We start from the raw sequence: 22,398 nt of genomic DNA on the forward strand, positions 1-22,398 counted from the left end.
TACTATCCACAAAACCACTGATTCACCCACCACTTAAATGCAGCCATTCCTGGACAAAAGCATGGCGACTGTTTTAAGAGCTCACAGCAGCAATGCACAACAGTTTAGAACAGAAATGCCTTTTTAAATTTTATTTGAAAGGGGAATCTAGTTAGGCAGAATATCACTGTCCCAGACTGGTATTTGGCCAGAGCAACTGAATTAGCATTCTCCCTTTGCTTAAAGTGTCCTGTGAACTGTGATGAACACAAACGTTCCAATACTATGCATCTCATCCAAAAGGCTGCATCTCTGCTGGGATATAATTTTCTTGCTAACACAAGGGGAAGAGCACTACCTACTTTATCACCAACATCACTTTCTCTCTGGAGTGGAGAAGGTGGCTGGCTGGCTGGTTGGAGTGGAGGGTCATATTTTGGGATTTAGGAATATGTTATGTTGGTCCGAGTGTTTAGAAACTATTTTATATTCCGTTTCAGCTTTGTCATAAGTGGGTTTGGTCAGTAGTGTGTGATGTGAAGGGCTCCCTCTCCACAAGGCTTATTAGATCTAAAGTGAACGATTTAATTGGTCCCAGACATTTTGATCTCTGATGTGACATATGGAGTTTCACTGCCATGGAATCTGTGGGATAGGCTTAGTGATGATTTTCAGAAACATTGCACTGTTCAGAATATATTGTGGAAAAACCCTGCATTGGCTTGGGAAGGTTAGGGATCTTCTCCATCATCTCTAGTCTCTGTGATTGTACGTAACTGTTTTTGAAGTTGTTCTGAATTAATGCCACTGACAACTTTATTTAGATTGAATGTGCCTAAAGGTACGGAGCCTTGTAGAACAATGATTTTTTTGTGTAATTGTTCTTGGGTCCATTGAGAATGTGTTTTAAAATAGAAAAATAGTTTTCCTTTATATTATTCTGCTGCCTGTGTGTCTAAAGTTCTGCTTTTGCTTTGCATGGCTGGCCTCGATTGGTCTGGAGGCAGGGAAAGGTAAATCAAATAGGTGGGAGGAATTACTGAAGCATCATTGTTTAAGCAGCACTATAAGTTTCAAGAGGAAGGCGTCTCTATTCTGGAACCCTGGGTCTGTAGAAAAGAGCTGTTACCGAGATTGTGGTTCAGTGGCTCTTAATGGGAGGGCTAGATTGTCTGTCTGGCATGCGGATAGCACTTAGGGTATGTCTACCTAGCAGCTGCGAGTGTGGACAGGCAGACGTGCGCTAGTTCTGCACGAGCTAGTGTGATAAAAGTAGCAGTGTGGTCATATTGGCAGAGATGGCAGCTTGGGCTAGCTGCACAAGTACAATCCCACTTGACCCCTTGGGTGTGTACTTGGGCAGCTAGTCTGAACTACTGCCCATGTTGCCATGACCATACTGTTATTTTTAGCATATTGACTTGAAAAGAGGTAGCATGTGTCTGCCTACCCGTGCTGGAAAGCATCCTCCCAGCTGCTGTACAGACATACAGTAACTCCCCACTTAACATCCTCTCGCTTAACACTGTTTCAATCTTATGTCCCTGCTCAGTTACAGAACATGCTCCATAGAAAGTTGTGCAATGCTCCGCTATAATGTTTGGCTGCCTGCTTTGTCCACAGCTGGCAGCCCCCCATCAGCTTCCCTATGCCCCTCCTCATCCCCCCCATGCCTCCCGTCCCCACGGATCAGCGCTTTCCCCATCCTTCCCCTGCCTCCTGCCCGTGGCAATCAGCTGGCTTGCGGTGTTCCAGAGGGAGCGGGGAGGCTTCCCCTGCATCCTGAACGCCACATACCATCTGATTGCCATGGGCAGGAGGCAGAGGAGGGAGCGCCAAGTCCTTGCTCCTTCCTCCTGCTCCCTGAATGTTGCAAGCCAGCTGATTGCTGTCGGCAGGAGGGAGGAGCGAGGACTCAGCATGGGGAGTAAGAGGGGGGAGAAGAGGCGGGTTAAGGGTGGGGGTTTGGGGAAGGGGTGGAGTAAGGTAGAGTGACCAGATGTCCTGATTTTATAGGGGCAGTCCCAATTTTGGGAGTTTTTTCTTATATAGGCACCTGTTCCCCTCCACCCCACCCCTTGTCCCGATTTTTTACAGTTGCTATCTGGTCACCCTAGAGTAGGGGAAACTGCTGCTGTGCAACGTGCTTCTCCTAGCCTACAGCACCTTCAGCCTCCTTGCCTGCCTCATTGTCTCCAGTGCCAGTGGGCTGTGCCTGTGTGGGGTAAGGGGAGGGCACCTCCCAACTATAGTACTGTACTGTATGGGGGGGAAAAAAATCCCTGGAACCTAAACACCCCCATTTACATTCATTCTTATGGGGAAATTGGATTCACTTAACATCGTTTCACTTAAAGTTGCATTTTTCAGGAACATAACTACAATGTTAAGTGAGGAGTTACTGTACCCTAAAACGGAAACACTGGCAGTTGGATTCTAAGGGTTTGGTTCTTCTCTTATTGATATTGGCGAGACAGATTAAAGCTGTAATTTGCAGTGAAGAGTTTGATTCTCCTATTATTGACCTCGCTGGCAAAATTGGAGCAGGAATGGGCTTTGCCTTGTGGGAGGTTTGTGTGTGTGTGTGTGTGTGTGTGTGTGTGTGTGTGTGTGTGTGTGTGTGTGTGGAAGAGGATTAAAATGAAACAATGTACATTGCACTGTTATTGACCTTATTGTGTGTTTTTTATATATCTCCCCTTTCCTCTTTTTGTTGCTTTGATTGAACAATTTTGTTTGGCTGATTCTAGGAACCAAGCACACATACATGGTTAGAATTGCATCTTTAATTTGATGCTTAAATAATTAAGTGGTTAAAATACCTATTTACTTTATTCCTTCCGTCAAAAGCTTTAACCTAGAATATAGGTTGGAGAATAAAGAACACTTTAGGAATAAAACCTATGAGAGTGGTGTTTTTTCAAAACAGCTGATGTTTTTCAAAAGTACTCAGCATTGGCCTACTTTCGTTTTTCATTGGTGTGAATAATAAAACTCCCATTGACTTCAATAAGAAGAGAGTCAGTCCAACACTAAGCACTTCTGAAGATCCCATCTTTATATGTTGTCTTTACAAACATGAGCTTGTAAATAAAAAGTTAAGGTTCCACACAAGAACTAAAACAAACAAAAACTCCCCCCATACATTTGGAAGTGTAAACATGTACACAGAAGGTCACCTGAATAACCTTAACTGTATCACTGTGCTACCACCAACTTCCGATACATCCCCCATCCCCTGGCATATCCTTTGGACCTAATTTGCAATAGCCCTTCTATTGCATGAATAAACATGAATGGGTTCACAAAGTTTCAAAGTGAGTTTTCATAAGACTGCTGATACCTTAAATTTGGAGGAACCACTGTATTTCTAGCATTTGTATGAAGAATGCAATACTGTAATACATTCTGAAATGCATGGCATTTGTTTCCAGTATTCTTCACCACCTGCTACCACTGTGCTTGTAACGTGAAATTCCTGTAATTAAATTTTCTAGGCTTAGGGGGGATTTGTGTTTATAAATAAGGTAGGAATATGTTTAATAACATACATATTTGGAGCTATGTGTACCTTTGGGACTCAGTGCAACACACTTTTCCAGTACAATCTTGTTTGATTCACAAAGTGGACAATCATTACACCTATATTTCTGTGTACCAAGTATAAGCTTTAAAAAGCCAGGAGGTATGTGCGTTTATGATGGAAGTACAGGTGGAGTTTGGTTTCAATAAGATGACAGTGTGCTGTCATACTAAAACTAAATGTATTGTAGTCTTGTGGTTTTAGTTTTAAAAGCCACTGATAAACTTACTCTAATGTTAGCAGTGCACACTATTTCAAGTTTATGGCTGTTGTCAAAGCAGCGGTAGAGGGCCAGAGCCAAAGCAATTTGGATAACTGCAATGTGTAATTCCATACTTAGGTGTTTTTCAACTTTTAATTTCCAGGGTTTCTAAAGTTGTGTTTGTGTGTTACTAGTGATGTGTGTTCCTTCCTTTCTGAAATAAAATTATATTGTTCTCCTAATAAGAGTTGGGGTTGTTTTTGGTTTGTTTGTTTTTCTTTCCCTTGAAGTGACTTAGTTTGTTCCTTCAACTTTACTTGAAAGGGCCATTTAGAGAACTGGGGTAAAAATCTGTGTGGGGATTGGTCCTGCTTTGGGCAGGGGATTGAACTAGATGGCCTCCTGAGGTCCCTCTCAACCCTGATAATCTATAATAACTTCACCCTAATTAAATCATTAGCCTGGGAATTTTTAGATGTTTTTTAATGTTAATAAATTGCTAAAAAATACTCTGTTCATGACAATTTATCCTTTTATTGGCTCTGTATAGACCGGAGTCCATGCAGGGCTTGTAAATGCTGTGGAATTTACCAAGTCTGCAAGATCCCATAAGAATCTGTAGCTTTAGATAGATCTGACTTGTGCATTTAATTATGTCACTCATCTGGAGAGAATGGATTTTAAAATAAGCATGGGGTGCATATTCTGGTGTCAGAAGCAGACTCATGCACACATTTTAATGTGAGAAGGGGATCAATGTAGACTTTAAAAGAAGGTACATATACAGAAGGCTGCATTTCTTCCTCTTTTCATATCTAGCCCCATCTCCTGTGCCCACAAATTAATCAGTCATTCCTCTTCAGTTAGTCCAGCTGAACAATTTAGACTGTCTAGTTTAGCAGTCTTGAGTTAGGAGAGGATAAAATAGTTTTAGATTTTTATTTTTAAATGAGAACAGTTGAACATTGGAAGCACCTAATGCAATCTGCCTTCATTTTCTGAGAAAAAATCTGCTGTAGCACAGAGCCATGTATATCAATTTTCAGATAGAATAGTTAAATGTTGTTGTAAAATGTGGCAAAAGGGGTCAAGATCACTTTACTTTAGAGTGGGATGGGAGATTAACTAGCTGCTGTCACCACACCTCAGGGCAGGGGTGGGCAAACTTTTTGACCCGAGGGTCATATCTGGGTGGGGATATTGCATGCAGAGCCATGAATGTAGGGCTGGGGCAGGGGGTTGGGGTGCGGGAGGGAGTGCGGGATGTACGAGGGGGCTCAGGGCAAGCAAATGGGACAGACTAGGGGTGCGGGGTGCGGCAGGGGGTCGAGGTGCAGGGTTGGCAGCAGGTTGGGGTGCAGGCAAGGTGCAGTGGGGGCTCAGGGCAGGGAGTTGGAGTGAGGAGTGCAGGAGGCATTTGGGGTGAGGGCTCCGGCCTGGCGCTGCTTACCTGGAGCTGTTCTGGGGTGGCAGCAGTGCGCACCGGGGCCAGGGCAGGCTCCGTGCCTGCCCTGGCCCCATGCCGCTCCCGGAAGTGGCTGCCACCATGTCCCTGCAGCCCCTGGGGGAGGAGGAGCAGAGGGATCCGTGCACTACCCTTGCCTGTGGGTGCCTCCCCCGAAGCTCCCATTGGTTGCGGTTACCTGTTCCTGGCCAATGGGAGCTGCTGGTGCCTGCAGGCGAGGGCAGCACGTGGAGCCCTCTGCGCCCCGCCCCTTCTTCCCCCCAGGGGCCGCAGGGACGTGGTGCTGGCCACTTCTGGGAGCAGTGCGGGGCCACAGGGGTGGCAATCCCACGGGCTGGATCCAAAGCCCTGAGGGGCTGTAGTTTGCCCACCCCTGCCTTAGGGTGACCAGATAGCAAGTGTGAAAAATCAGGACAGGGATGGGGGGTAATAGATACCTATATAAGAAAAAAACTCAAATATCAGGACTGTCCCTATAAAACCGGGACATCTGGTCACTCCACCACATCTCCATAATGATATGAAAATTACAGTATTGGGCTATATACAGTATTTTCAATCCTCCTTCCCCAGATCAGCGGTGATTAGGTAAGCGCCAAGCCTGTTGGAAAACTTTGGGTGGTATCCTGGCTCCATTGATATAATTGGGAATTTGGCCATTGACTTTGAATCATAGAATATCAGGGTTGGAGGGGACCTCAGGAGGTCATCTAGTCCAACTCCCTGCTCAAAGCAGGACCAATCCCCAACTAAATCATCCCAGCCAGGGCTTTGTCAAGCCTGACCTTAAAAACCTCTAAGGAAGGAGATTCCACCACTTTCTCATGGGGGGGGGGACAGGATTTCACAGTACACTTTGTACATAAGTAAATATATTGTTTGAAATGCATATGAAAGAGACTTATAAAGTCTGTTTTTGCAATCCTGCCAGTTTCCACTCCCGCCATGTGGAAAGTCCATGTACACACTCAAGTCTCAGTACAACTTACAATGACAGAGAACTGGATAAATATTTTGGGAGATTAGGTAACTAGACCCAAGTTCCCCTTGCCTTTTAATGTCATGTTCTTCAACTACAGCAGTGTCTCAGGGGGAATCAAGATATTTATTATGCATATGCCTTATGCCTATTAATGTGTTTTATGGATATTCAGGCTACTGTGCTAACAATTGATAATGGCTTTAATGAGCTATTTGTAAGAAATACAATAATACCAATAGGAGTGAAATCAGACCATTCAGCCTCTGGCAGTTGAGTAGTCTTGCATCTGGCTTCCATGTACAGCAAACAGTCTCTGTCAGCCCCTGACCTCATTAATACACATAAGCAACAAGGTGACTCCAGCTCACTGAGGCTGCTGTTCATTCTGTAGCAATGTGACACAGAAGACTTGATGAGTTCAGGAAGGATCATTCCTCTTCCTGCAGCACCAGACACCTCCTGCTCAGCCTCTGAAAGGCCTGAAGTTGCTGCTTACTGGTGCTGTACATTTGCATGACTCAGATCTGACAATGGACACTGGACAGACTAAGATGAAAGCTCTATTTAATAATTTGAAGAGGAAGGGATTGTGATTTTCTTCCCTCACTGAAATGATTTTGCCCAGATAGGGAAGTTTTTTGCTCTCTTTTGTGTATTGCTCTCTTTTGTGTGTTTACTTTACAGGATAAATAGTACTGATACTATAGGGGGTGGTGGTGTGCTGAAAGGTGCTGATATTTGAAACATCAATAGAGTTTTTTTCCTCATGTTCCCTCTTCTGGCTAGAGTAGAAAGGATAGTGTGATATCCTCCAAGATGCAGAGGGGCATCTTCACTGCCACTTGGGCATCACATACTGTAGGGCTAGGAGAAGTGGATAATAAGATACATCTTAAAGAGCCAAGTTATTTTTAATGTCTGTATGGTACATTTCTTTATAGGCTTTTCTACAACGATCATCATGCAGCTCACAGCCATGAATGAATTTATCATCACACTATGTTAGTGACAGAGTGTTATTGCTGTTTTACAGATAAGGATCAAAGCTCAGAGGGCTTAAGTGATTTGCCCAGGGTCATGCAGGGGATCTGTGGCAGAATCTCAGATCTCTTGAGTTCCAGGCCGTTGCCTTAATGCAAGACCGTCCTTGCTTTTCTTGTTAAAGTCAAATTTTCTCTTAGCTGATGTCCTGATAATAAAACAAAACCCAGATAAAGCCACTTTTTTCTCTGAGATGGCTTCTGCACATTGCCACTTTGGATGCAAACCCCATTGCCACCGAACTTTGGGAACCCACTGGAAAGCAGTTCCACTTACGAACTGGAAAGGAAATAAGTACCTTATTGAATAAGGTATTCAATAACTGCTAGAATACCTTATTGTAGCACTGAACGTTTGGAGTCTTGTGATCCTATCCATCTCAGTTCCTCCCCTATTTGTGGGACCTTCTCTGTGTGTCCAGAACTATTTCTGGAGTTTCATACACAAATTTTCCTCTCATATTATATGGTGGTGATTAGGTAGTTGTTGTTATTAATAAACATCGATATCTAAAGCCACTGTTGTCCTTCAACTCCTGTCCCATTACATGATTAGTTTTCAGCTTGGCTCTTACCCAGGGCAAGTGCATTACGGCCAATCTGTCTCCCAAGGATTCAGATAAGAGAAGATTTCAGTGGTCTGCATAGTATTACTGTGTGTTCATGGAAGTAGAAGTAGAAACCCACTGTTTGTCCTACCTGGGAGAAACCCATTCCCTGAATTACTGCTTGGCATGTGGGGTCTTCCTACCTTAGCCCACACCTATTGGCAATAGAAGACCTGAGCTTCATAAGGAGAGAGTCTTATAGGCCTGGTCATTGGATCCAGCACTGAATCAGCTTCTTACTCTTGGTCATCCCTGATACTGCCTGAGGTGGGCTTGAAGGCTCACTGGGAAAACTCTGAGCAGCAGGGGTGCTTTGAGAAATTGGGGCTCACGTTTTCCCAGTGCATCTATGAGGAACTCTTACTGAGAGCCTTCTCCAGTCAAGTTGATAATCTGCCATGGGCTCCTTTCCCTTGCCCTCCCTTTAGAGCTTGAGGATTTTGTGGCCTTATTCTCAGGGGCCTCCCTTTAAATTTGATACTCAGGGAATCGTAAAATACAGCTGTGAAGCCTGCCACTCCCCCCCACAGTTCTGCTTCTTTTTGTACAACAAAGGTGTTTATCTCCATTTTCTCCACCCCTGCCAGTTCCCACATTGTCTCCTGCTTTGTCCAGAATTCATGGTCACCTGGCTGGATCAAATGAGGAGGAAAGGGTTGGAGACATGGAACCACCCATTCCCGAGGAGCAGGAAGTGGCTGCCTCCTTCCCAACTTCCCCTCAGAACAATGTCCCCTGGCCATATCTGTTTCTTGTTTTCACAATTTTGGGAGCCCTTGGACCCTACAGAAAAGGTGCTAGAACTGTGAAGTGTGATGGCCCAGGAGAGTATGTGCTTGGTATTTGACATTCTAGAGGCCAAGGACAAAGAGAAAATCTCTTTAGTGATGGGCTGCTGATTTTTGATTTACAAGGTGGCTCATCTGCACTTGGTGTCATGGGGTCTTCGGTATTTTTTTAATTCATCTTACTCCCAGTTCATTGGTAATGCCACAAGTCAATGAAAGTATGAAGAGCTCTCAGATAGGTCAGACCTTCCCATCGAAGACACCCAAAAAGATTGGCTTTTGTGGGGCAGAAAGGTCTGTTCCTCCATTGTTGTTGTTGGTTTAACATTTGTCTTGCCGTAGCACCTAGATGCCTCATGCAATTTGGTGTCCTATTGTGTTAGGTACTATACGAACATATAATAAATCTCAGTCCTTGTCTGAGACAAGACATCAGCAGTGGATGAAACAGGGAGGGGAAGGAGGATGGGCTAACTAAAATAATAGGATGCTTTAGCACAGACTAGCTGTGTGTGCAGTCATTAGCCAAACAGAGCAGTAAGTATAACCCCCTGTCTAGCTGTTATCAGATGGTTGCTTAGGCATCACCGAGGCCAAATACCAAGCATTTATGGTGAAATACCAATTCCATCTTTTGGGGAGTGAATGATCCCTCTTCCCTACCTGTTTTCCTGAAGAGCAGAAACAGATAGCAAAGGAACTAGTGGCTGATGGATTTGTAGTGTCCGAACACACGTGATGCTTCAGACTTTGGCTTGGATGGGGGCATCAACCATTTCTCAAGTAAATGGGCCTTTTCGCCTGAAGTTCAGACTAATGCTGAGAGGCTGATGTATTCAAAAGGGAGCTTCTCTTCACCCACAGAACAGATGAAACACTGGAGGAAATGAAGTACATCAAGTCTATTGTTTGATCTGTTGGCTTCCTGCAACTGGAATGGGAGGGCCTGAAGAGGAAAGGTTCCCTCCTCATCGTCCTTCCAGTATCAGAGACATTATCCTAGGTCTACTGGCTTCCAATACCAGGTCCAGAATCTGTGGGCATGGTCATCAAAAAGGAGAAATGGTTTCCTCTTCAGTGAAACTGAAAGTTTTGGAGCTATGTGAAACAAATGTGTGCCTTTCAGACTACTTTGTTTGGTGTGCTAGGTTTTTGATGAGTTTGATTGGTAAATGATAAAACAGTTAAAACCTGGCAAAAGCAAGCTCTTTTGTGATGTACATTTAAAATAACATTTTTTTTCTGGATTTTTACATGGTCTAATCATGTTGCTGGCAACTCCCTTAATGGCCCGAGCGAGCAGTTATCTAGGGATTGGTCTTGTACTGTAGTTGTATATTTGAAAAATGCACCTGCATAGAGAGACCAATTCCCCAGTTCAGGTGCACAGTAGACTTGAAATTGGTGATCTGTGATTTGTGTGTGTTTGTGTATGTGTGTCTCTGTCTCTCTCTCTCTATTAGTGCTAATTAAAGGAGCTGGATTGATAGTATGTGAAAACTGAATCTTCTGTTTATGTACAGAAGATAGAGAACACAGGGTAAGTTCAAGCTTCCTCAAACTGTCCTGCCAATGTTCCTCAACCCAACCCTGGAGTGGATCATCTCTAGGACTTGCGGGGGGGGAGAGGAGTGCAGCTTTAGTCTGGGAAGAGCATTCGATCCTTGGCCTCAGTTAGGCTGCAAAGGCCCCAGTCCTGCAAATGCTTATCTGTACTGGACTCTTCCTCCAGGTCAGATTGGCAGAGACTTTTTTTTCCTTTTTCTGTTTGCAGCATAGATTGCCTGCTAGAAGTATCGGCATATCTCACTGAATGAATTCCCTTTCCTTGCAGAGGCCATGGGTGTTGGTGCACCTCAGTCCTTACTATTCCCTACCTGTGGCACACAATAGTTTAGTCTCCTGTGGACTGAAATGTGTGTGTTCAACTCAAGAAATTAGACTCAATATAGGGGTCTTAGGGTGAAATGTAATGCCTGTGATGTACAGCAGGTCAAACTAGATGATTAGGGCCCTTTTGGCCTTAAACTGCATGAAACTGTTACCTCTGTGGAACTATGGGCATAACTTCAATCGCATGAGTAAAACTAGGGATGTACACCAGGGTTTTCAGGACCCGAGCCAAGCTTATGAATCATGATGACAATTTATGTAAAGGTGGGCGCTTGCCCACTAGGAGCTTGAATATTAGACCGTGGAAATTGCCATAGAAAATGCATTAGATCATAATTTGTCCCTGTGAAAATGCAGCCTGTAGTCCTCACATAGAGGACATATCGGATATTAGGTTTTACCAGAGCCAAAAGGCTAAGTAGAAATAGCCATCTTCCAGTGCTGTAACAGGCTGCACTCTCAGATATCATATCTGTCCAGGACTTGTCCATAAAGCAGTTTGAGACACTGAGGGGCTCCAAAGGTTGCAGCCCTGTGGTATATGCTCCCTGACTTACTATGGAATGTGACAAGTGCTTTGCTGTGCTCTGGGGTTTGTGTTTCACATCCTTTCCTTTTTGCTTGGCTAGCGAGGACAGACAGCTCCATCCATGTGCACTTTTTAAGATATCATCTCTCCAATAGACATTTTGAAAGGGTGTTCCCTTAAATAGGATGCTGTCAAAGAGAATTATAGTTAAAGCATTTATTAATGCTATTTGCAAAACAGAAGGCATACAGCATAGGAAATGGGCAATAAAGATTGTGGGCCAGATGCTGAGCTGATGTAAATTGTCATAGCTCCATTAACTTCAGAGGATCTACATCCATTTTTGTCAGCTGAGGTTATGGCCCAGAATGTACAGATACAACATTACTCAAATTGTCCATTAAGATGTTTGTGCTATTTGGGAACTTTGTTACCAACAAAACTTTTCACAGAGACCATCAAATAGCAGTTAGAAGGTAATGACTTTCAGTCCTTGCTGAACTGGCTGGAATTGAGCCAGTGACCTAGAGATGAAAGACTTCGTATCCCATTACCAATATCTTGTACCATCCAATCCCTCTTCTTCTACAGTTTAGAAGTGTGTATAGTATAGATTAAAAAAGGTAAGTGTGGGATATTTTTGTGATCTTAGCTGGGACCTTTTTCATGTCCATGCCAGGCATTGTAAAATTAATTGCCTAAAGTTCATGATCTTCTGAGTTCCTGAGAATCTCCAACAAGATGCTGATTGTCCTCTATCCCCTTCCATGATGCGCAGTACCTTGAAGGAGTGAGCTCCACAGCAAATCTTGAAGAGTAATCCTGTGAACAATATTGCACATCAGAGACTGGATCCTAAGCTGCTGTAAATCAGTATAGTTCCATCAATGGCAGTGGAACTACACCAATTTAAATCAGCTGAAATTCTGGCCCAATATATGTTTTCTGGAGTCTGAGGTTAATATTAATAGATGCAAAAGGCAGAATAGATCATTATGATCCTCCTTTTCTGATCTCCTGCAAAACAGGCAGTAGATCTATGTCCGTTGATTCTTGCATCAAACACAATAGCTTGTGATTGAGCTAGAAAATATTCCATGCCCCAAAACTTTAACAACAGTTGTTTGCTCAATAGTGCCTCATTCAGCTACATTCAAAACTAAAAACTAGGATATCAGGAGTTAAGTTTGAATTACTTTAAACATCTGAAAATAGCAAATGCAAATTAAGGAACAAGTCACCCCTGCAACACAACCTTAACTGTGCCCTCTTTGAGCAATGCCTTGTGACACCAGTAACATGCATACTAACACTGTACTCTTACAGAAGCTACGCAGCACTCTGGGAATGGAGCACACAATCATTTTAAGACGAAGTCTAACTCCCTCTCTTTCCTAAGGCAGAACATGAGGTTAGGTCAGATGTAGCAAACAGGAGCTATCTACACCTGGCTTATTGACGGAAGAGGGGACATTAAAGGCTTGAGTGCAACTGAAATAAATATTCTGAAAGGGCACAAGGCACCACCACAGGCACCCTTAACTCTGTATTTTAAAATGTTTTGGATGTTTAATTTCCTTTGCTATTTAAAAACAATTTCTCAGAATCGTTATATACCACATCCCAGCACCTCACCTCCACTGTCTCTGGTTCCTTGGTAGTGATACCCTAACCGCAGAATGCACTGGATGCTGTAGTTGCTTCATTGCCCCTGCATTATCTCTTTGTTTTCTGTCTCCATCTGTCTGGCGCAGCCTTGTTCTGTCTTCAGCCCACCCGCCCTTAGAGAGGCGGGTGTTAGAATGGGATCTGTAAATTCAGGAGCTGGGAAGAAGATGCAGGGAGTAGCATGGAGTAAATGAGGATATTTTTGAAGGCAGGGAGACAGACATTGGGGAGCATGGCTATGGGGTTTTGGGGCACAGAGCTAAGCCCCCCAACATCTGCCATTGCGCAACTCTGACCTACTCCTTTCCACCCTACTCTTCCCTGCACTGCTCCAACACCTCAATTTTTCCCTTAGTGCTAAGAGTCCCCTGTGACAGGTTCCCCGCCTTCGGGGTGCCATCTGGGATTGAGGTACCACTGAGCCCGCCTGACCCACCAGCCTGGGCTCCTTCTCACACTGTGTTGCCATGATAAATTGCCAAGCTCTCCAAGCTTGCTCTTTCATCAGCATTCACACAGATAGGGACACACCCAGCTGCAGCTTTACACACAGCTGTTGAGATCAGCTTTGCTTGGGAAGGCGTAGCTAAGGCACCTCCCAGTTGCTAAGGCACCCTCCCCCCCGAGTATAAACCTAAAATTATACCGTCTTGCGTTGCACAGATAACTGTATAGCGTGAGCTCATAAAATTCACTCCCTCCCTCAATGTGGAGAGAGAGATGCCTCAAGTTATAATTTCCACACTGGTTTTAGACAAAACAAAAACAAGTTTATTAACTACAAAAGAGAGATTTTAAGTGATTATAAGTGTTAGCAAATAGGTCAAAGCAAATTACCTTAGTAAATAAACAAATCTGCAAACTGAACTTAACACACTAGATAGGTAGGATATAAAGTCGGAAATTTTCACCCTGAGTGATAAACAGGCTGGTAGATTCTTAAGGCACAAACTGCCTTGGCTTTCCCAGCTTTTCATACACCAGCTAAAAATCCATCTAGTGTGGGACCATCACATCCCACAGTTCAGTCCTTATTTCTCAGGAGTTTCCAGGTGTGACGGTGTAGGTAGACTGAGGTACCCTCATGATGTCATTTCCCCACTTTTATGTCTTCTTCCCACTTGCTGGAAAGCTCTTTTGCTGTGACCCGGGTCAAATAGTTTCCATTGTGTAGTGCTGTCTCCAGGTTTGTACACAGTTCCTGGGGTAATCCTCATGCTTGTGTTCATTTCCCCAATAAGCTATTAACATTGTTTGGCCTTTTCACTGTTGAACCTGAAAGGCTGCTTGTGGGTTGCTGTCACCCTCATAACACATTTTGGTAACACATACATAACCAACCTTCATAATGTCACATATGAGGGTAGCACATACAATCCAACAAGATATTAATATCTAGTAGATCAAGACTTTTAGAATGACACCTCACAAGGCATACTTTGTACAAAGCATATCCTAATTACATGACATCCCTCACCACTGCTCCAACACTGTCCAGCTCCTCCAACGTTTCCGTCGTCATGCCCATTGGTCTGATTGCCTCTGTCCCCCGCAATCAGCTCCACCCTCCTCCTTGCCATTCTATGCCCCATGTGAGCTTGGAGGGACCATGGGAAGGTGGTAGGGCTGTGAGGAGTACATGTACCAGCATGAGGCAAAGAGGGGAAGAAGTCCCTAGTCCCAGGAAACTGAGTCCCTACTCCAAATTTCGGTCTAGTGTATGGGGAAGGCGCCTTACACATCCATCTGCAGCATAGGAGGCTCACAGAGGTGTGAGGTGGCCCAGTCATCACACTGAGATGTTCTCATCTGAATGAGAGCACTCCATCGCGATTAATAATGTCTGAAACAATAGCTCTGAGGGCTGTGAATTGCTCCATTCATCTCTGAGTGTGTTCTCATCCCCTCCCATGATATCAGTGCTTGTGGGACTTCGCTATGCACTGAATATGTGTGTTCTTAGCTCAACACTCAAGTCTGCGTGGTGTGCTTGATGCTTGCTTCTCCAAGCATGTCTGTTCTCATCTCCCAGCTACGATCTCAGTGCTGTGTAGCATGCCATGCACTAAAAATGTTTCTCAACCTGATCTCTGCAATGTATGCTGTACCATCCACTGAGCATGCTTGCTTTCAGCTCTTCACCTCATCTCAGCATTGTTTGCCTGTGCCATGCATGGAACATGCTGGTTCCCAGCTACCCATCCTCGTCTTAACACTGTGTAAAGGGGATATTTTTAAGCAGGAGGAGGTATGGATGTGAGAAAGTTTGGGGGGGCCGGAGGCAGAGCTGAAATCTCCCCTACATTGCGCACTGCAGAGTTGTTCCTGCAACACTCTCCTCCTCTTTCTCCCTAGAAGCAGTATCATCAAGGGGAAAGGTGATGCCTTGAGTCCCTTTCCTGCTGCTGGATGCAGCTTGTGGAAGGTGGGCAGTTCTGGGCTCCTTCCCATGACTGGGGAAAAGTGAAGGGAAGAGGAACCCTGGAGTGCCCTCTCATGGCCTGGTTAAGCAGCTATGAGGAGGAATTGTGGGTAATGGAAGATATTTGTAGGGGAGTGAGGGAGAGCACAGATGGCTCCAGTGTCCCCGAGTATGTCACTGATCAGGAATGAAGGACTGATCAATGGTCCCTCTATTTTTTTTCCATCCATGTGTGAAATTAATTTTTTTAGGCGCACCAATATCAAGGTAACGTGCGCCACCAGTAGAAACAAAAACAACTAGATATAATGTATATTTTTTAAAAGTTACCATAGGGATAATTACTCCAGCCAGGACAGGTTAGGCATTTTAGAACTCGCTACTCAAAGAACTAAATTTTAAGCATAAGAGAGAAATAAAATTATGAAATGTATAGACTAGTCAAAAAACTAAAATAACACACTTTGAAAGAATAAAATTATAGAGGAAATACCAAGAAGTAACAACAACAACACAAGTATGCGTTGGGCGGTCAGTGTGAAACAGACAGTTGTGTGTGAGACACAGAGACAGAGGGTGTGTGAGAGAGAGACAAAGACTGAGGGTTTCTATGTGTGTGCGTGAGGGAGAGAGACACAGAGACAGTTTGTGTGTGTGCTGGCTGCTGGGGAAGTCTATGAGACATCATATGCTGTCTCTTTAAGGCACTCACCAGAAGGCTTGTTGTGTTGTTCAGACCGCAGCAGCTCTGCCCTACTCCAGAGCCCTATCTCCACACCCTCACTCTGTGGAGAGGGGATACATGGGTGGGGGGGAGACATGGGGAAGGGCACTTGAACACATGCCAGCAGATGTGCGGGGCTCTGTTAATCAAGTGTGCAGCACTTGATTGACTCTTGTGCAGCTACCTGACTGCACAGCTTAGGAGGAACACAGGTCATGATGACATTATCCAACTGCTTACTCAAGTCTTTCATCTTCCCCCTGTTTGTTTAATGCTAATTACCTTGATAATACTTGTAAAGTAAAATCAGAGTCTGCAAGTGTATTTTAGAGCACTTTAAAATCGTGCTCTTACACCAGATGTTTTGGTCTCCGTGTAAATCTCCCTGCACAATGCAGACAGAAAGCAAAGACCACACCACACACATTCTCTGCAAGCTGCCAAGGTTAGGCCTCAGCCTCACAGTGCACAGGTGCAACTGAGGTTCAGTGACTACAGCATATCACTTTGAGCCACCCAAGTTTTGTGATAAGTCTATGTATGAATCCTCTAGCTGTTAACAAAGCCCTGGTTTTGTGTATAAGAGCAAAATATGCACATGCAACATCAGTTTAGCTCGTGACAGCCTAGAGTTATACTTTGTACATTTAATAACTGCTGCCATATTGGTTTCTCAAAGAGGCACCATGTACCATACACTAGCAGAGATAAATCTTGAGTGTCTGAGATCAGTTTGAGGAGGATTAGAGACATAATTTGGGCTCCAGGTGTGTGCAAAAAAGAAGTTAGAACCAGGTGATTTTGTAAATAGTTGATTGGGGGGGGGGGGTGGCAGGTGGTATCTTGGGAAGCCTTTATTCAAATGACCCCAAATTTGGAGCATTAACATTACCCAATGCCTCTGAGGGACAGCACATTTCAAGACAGTCTGAGTAAGCATGTGGACTTTAGATCACAGAAAACAACATTCAACCTTAACTATAAGTAGAGCAGATGCTCTACTATAATATATTTAATTTTCTTCTGTTCTTAAACTTTAGTTCCTTTCTTTTGAATCCAAGGCCAGTTCTGTGAACCGGCACCTTAAAGGAGTGTGACTTTCAGAAAGTGTTGAGTACCCATCTTCTGACAATTAGATTGTCTCAAGTTGGACACCCAAGAATAGAGGCATCCAAAATCATCGCTCCTGTTTGAAAATGTAGGCCTCTCTACTTCGGAGTGGAACAGCAGAGGGTGTTAAAGATCAGGAGTGAGGTGTACTGCAGAGCTACAGCATGTGAGAAGGCATGCACAACATCTGCTTATGGTATAAGTAGTCACTAGTTAGTCATTTTCACAAACACTAAAATCTATCCATGTGTCTAGATTAAGACAAACCAAACACAAACAAAAAAAAATGTAGTAAGATGTTTGTAAAATTAAATAGTATCTGAAATGACTCAACTGCTGCTATCAAGAAAACTTTGGAATAGTCATAGTGTAAGCAGCAAACAGAAATTATTCATAATCATCAGCTTTGTTGTTGTGTAATTATCAAAGGCTGGGTCAAAACTGAGCAAGTCTGTCAAAATACAGTGTGTCAGGAAATATTTCCCAGCTGATAAATAACATGGCAAAAATCCACCCTCCGCCTATCAAAAAAAAAAAAGCAGTTACCTAACTCCATTATGTTTCTGAACAATATGTAAAGTGAATAAGTGAGTACAGAGTCAGCAGTTGTGTGGATGAAGAAGCACATTATCTCTTTTATTTTTGGTTACGCCTGGGGTCAGAAGTCCCTTTGTTCTTTCTTTACCTTTCATTACAACAAACACAGGCTACTTCCTTTACTCTCAAGGCTCCCACCCCCACCCTCTGTTGTGTTAAAAATAATAATAAAAAGTGTCTCCCTGTGTTGCAAAACCTGCCTATGTTAGCTCATTATTATTTTCAGCACTAGTGTATTAATAAAATGTAGTATGATTCTACATCATAGACAAAATCCCTACTGTAGCTGCAGTTTACTGTATTAACACTTTAAAAAGTAATGGGTAGTGTTTCTACTGTTACAATAGTAACCATGCAACTCAGCATTTACAGTGAATGAGGTCATTTATATAATAATGAGCTGTGTGGTCTATGCTTCCCCGGTTTTGTTTACCACTGTTTTTTTTTTCCTAGATGGAACATCAGCCTGTTATGTCTTGTCTTGTAGACTGTAAGCTGTTTGGAGCAGGGACTGTTATTTATGAAATGATTGTACAATGCCATCCACAATGGGGGCCCAGCTTGGTTGGGCTTTAGGCACTATGGCAATGTAAGTGCTTAATAATATATAATAATAATGTAATTAATATAATATATTAATAATATCAGACTCACTGAAACGTTTGTGATCAGGTGTCCCTTCTGTTTCAGCAGCCTATGGAGGATACCAACTCTAACACAAATGTAAATGTTTCTCAGGTACTTGTTAATCAGGGTTAGGACTGTAACAAATTTTGGGCTGATTCATGGTTGTCATTATGCTGTACACCATGACTACATGGAATTTCACAGTGACAGCAGGAAGTTGAATCTGCCTGCTCCAAAATCTCAGGCCCCCACCACGAGAAGTAAAAATACATTCTCTTTTTGCTATTAGCAGCGTGAGCCCGATCCTATCCAGTAGCTGAGAGGTAAGCATACACACTACTCAGTTCATTACAATAGTCTTATTAGCAATAACAGAAGAACATGTCTATTAATTTTATTACTGTAGTTTTAGCTCACTTCAGAGAAAACAGTCAGAAGGGGAGAGTGTTGGGTCAAGGGACATCTCTTTTTCTCCATGGTACCCTTTTTACTTCATTGTTACATAGCAGAGCAGTGTTTGAAAAGTGAACAGAGTGAAGTAGCCTGCTGGGAACTCTGGCTGGGGTTTTCAAAGGAGACTGATGGGAGTTAGGTGCCCAGATCCCCTTGAAATACCTGTTCATTGGAAGGTTTGGGATATGTGATGGAAATGATGAGTGTACACTGCATCTTGCTGTACTTTGCCCTCTAGATTTACCACAGTGTTCTCTCGCCCCCTGCCCCCATCTTCCCATGGTGGGAGAAAACACCAGTTTAGTTGGCTGTAATAGCTGATAGTTTGATGCCTCTTGACAAATATTACACTTAGAAAACAATTCTTCTGTATCATATTTTCTATATTTTTCTTCCCTTGTTCTTTACTACTAGGTGCCTTTGCATGAAAAATAGGATCTTTGCTCCCTCACCTCATGTAGGGAATGAGCAGCAGGAGCTAAGTGAAAGCCTAAGAGAGAAATTCTGGCTTTTATTTTATTTTATTTTTATTTAGTAATTAAATATCCTAAGTAACAAGGACATAGCCAAAGAGAGGTGCATAAATTATACAGTGAGCAGAGCTGAAAAATGTCCTCTTTAGAAACAGTTTTTTTTTTCCAGAGAAGCATAGCAGCTCTTGAAGTGACAGTAGCAATCCGTGGTTTAGAATAACAGCCATTTCCCTGAGAGAGCTGCTTCAGTTGTTTGTTCTGTGATGGTTTAAATATTTTTATTTTACTTTAGTTTGAATTAGCCATTTGGCCTTTTTTCCCCAAATAAATTTGTGGTGAAAGCAAAATAAATTTAATTGCTGCTTACATTAAAAAATTGAGGAAAAAATAATTTAAAGCTATGTTCCTTTTTATGGAGGGTTTCTGTTGTTAGTTATATATGCATAGTAGTAGCTTAGATTAATTTTCCATTTGCTGAGTCTTGTATATTTTATTGGATTCTAGTTTTTTCAGGCATGAAGTGTTTAGCTAGAACTGGTTGGAAAAACAGCCCCCCTTCCAATCTTACAGAATTTTTTGTGAAATTCACCTCACCCCTTTTTTCGGGGGCAGGGGGACGTTTGCAATTTTCTAACCAACTGGAGCTGGAGAAAAGTGGTGTGGGTGGGTGGGGCAGGAGGAGGATGAAGATTTGTTTTTCTGTTACAATTTCAAAACATTTATAATGTCCCTACCAGCTCCATATTTTTTTAATTATGAGAAAGGATTGCAGTTGCACAGTGGATCAGTATAACAGCTGAAATTTCGCCTCTGGGACCTGTTTTTGCATTACAATTTAGGTCACAATTTCTTAGACCTACATTTTCAAAAGTATTACTAATTTTAGATGTTTCAGTTTTTGGGGGTCAACTTGAGACACCTAGGGCCTGTTTTTTTCAAAGGTACTGCATCCATAACTCCCAATGTAGTCTGTGCCCCTAATCACTCGTTTGTGTATACTAAAAATTGTTTTTTGCCTGTGATTCTTTATGAGTGACTATATAAAACTATGAATAAATCCCTTGGTATTGAAATGGACTTGTAAGATATGTACTTAGAAACCAGACAGCCTTTGTCACCAGATATTAAACTGTTGGTGTGACAGTCCCATTTTGGGCTAACTTAAAGCCATTAGTATTTGGCTGTGCAGGGACTGGACTGTTTTTGACAATAGGAGGAGACTGTTTTTTCCTTTTCTACGCATATGATGAAAGTAGAAGACAGTCTTTAAATTGCTTAAATAGTTTTATAGAGAATGTGCTTAATTTAATTTAACATTGTTTTCCATTATATATTTCTTCTTCTTATCCATTGCTGTTTTTCTTAATTATCCTGTTTTATTCATTTAAAAAATAGTTATGTGATGTCTTTCATAGTATCATAGATTCCAACGCCAGAAGGGATCATGTCTGATCTCCAGCAGCAGCCAGCATTAGTTAACTGGTTGCACAGACATATGCAAATTAGATCAGATTGTTTCTTTGCTGTCCTAGCAGCAGAGGTGGATTACGATTTTTTGGGACCCTGGGCAAGAGCAAGTAATGGCTCCTCCCCACCCCTTCTGCCTGCAGTCCCCCTCTTGCCCTCCGGTGCTCCTGCCAGGGAAATGGGGTTGTGCCATGCACCCTGTCAGGAGCACTGGGTGGGTCAGGGCATAAGGATGCCCATTTTCTGGGGCCCTCAATTAGCCAGGAACCCTGGGCATGGGCCCTGTTGGCCCAGTGGCTAATCCACCACTGCCTAGCAGTATAATTTTAGTCCTTTGAGAAGATATAGGGATCTAAATTAATAACCAGGACAACTCCTTCCTTTTTGAGATGTTAACGAATGTGGGGAAAATAGGATCTGAGTTAGTGCATATGGAACTTTACTCTGATTTACAGCTTCAAAGTCTCTCTGAAAACAGGTGAACTGTGATTTTTTTTTAACAACCTGAGAGCATAACAAATATAGCATGGCAGCTTGTAGAGTGTTACCCGTCAGTTTCCCCAGAGTCCTTATTCCTTTTCAGTCAGCGTACTTGAAAAAAACAAAAGGAAATGATAGTGGTAACTTTTATTGTAGCCTTTATTGTACATTGTTTTTGAAGCTGGAGGTGTAATTACCACCTCAGGTAGGCATATATATCCTAGCTCTGCTTGTGCTAGCGCGACAAAAATAGCAGTGTGGCCACAGCTGTGTGGGCAGACGCTTGGGCTAGTCTCCTGAATTCATACCTAAGATATCAGATGGGACTGAGTCGGGTGACTAGCCTGTGCTGCTGCAACCACGCTGATCTAGCGCAATAAAAATAGCAGTCAAAGCTAGCATTTGAATGTCTACTCTAGCTAGAAATTACATGTCCAGCTGGACTGTAGGTGTATCTTTAGTAACAATGGTCTAGTTAAGGTTGAAGTTCTAATCCTCTACTGTGTAAATCCAGACCCCATTTCTGCACAAGTGGAGTGTCCCCGTTAACAGAGTCACTGTGGTGGGAAGGGCCCCACCTGCCTGAGACATCACCACTCCTTCCACAACCTTGAGCTCCCCTGGAACAACGAAACTTTTGACCAATCGGATGAAGCTCGTGGGTGCGAGCAACAGTACTTTCGCAAGAATTTGTACTTCGATAAATTACTCCTGAATACACATGATCGCTTGTGCATATAAGTGTTCTATCTTTCACTCACACACTGACCAATATCACTCCAAAACAATATCACCCCCTAAACCCTTGATAAGCCAATCAAGTTATTTCCCCTACTGGCTTGGAAGGAAAGACAGAGAATATTACTGTAATTTGCACTTTAAGTATTAGGGAGGTGCTCTTGGAGGCAATATAAGGAGGCAGAGAGAATCTACGTCTGCAGTGACTTCCTCTGTCACAGTGACTAGGAGGCGAATAGGGCTGGGCAGGAACATGGCATTAGCACTTTGATATTAGGGATGCTCTAGAGAGGAAGGACGATTATGTAGTTAAGGCATGGAAGTGAGACTCAGGAGGCTTGGGTTCATTCTCAGCACTGCCACAGATGTCCTGTATGACCTTGGGCAAGTCACTTAACTACTCTGTGTTGCAGTTTCCCATCTGTAAAATGAGGATAAGAGTACTCTCTGCCTGCCTGGTCTATTTAGAGTGCAAACTTTTTGGGGGCAGAGACTGTCTCTTACTATGTGTTTGTATAGCACATCGCACAAATAGGCCCTAATCTTGGTTGAAACTTTTAGGTGCTATTG

At 43.1% G+C, this 22,398-nt stretch overlaps 1 protein-coding gene across 2 annotated transcripts in view; it reads left to right on the plus strand.

Annotated features, from left to right (window-relative positions):
- LARGE1 (LARGE xylosyl- and glucuronyltransferase 1) overlaps window positions 1-22,398 on the plus strand; it is a 398,517-nt gene that overhangs the window by 73,544 nt on the left and 302,575 nt on the right. The gene's annotated exons all lie outside the window — the stretch shown is intronic.

This window comes from Gopherus flavomarginatus, chromosome 1 (assembly GCF_025201925.1).
Source record: "Gopherus flavomarginatus isolate rGopFla2 chromosome 1, rGopFla2.mat.asm, whole genome shotgun sequence".
Taxonomy (NCBI): domain Eukaryota; kingdom Metazoa; phylum Chordata; order Testudines; family Testudinidae; genus Gopherus; species Gopherus flavomarginatus.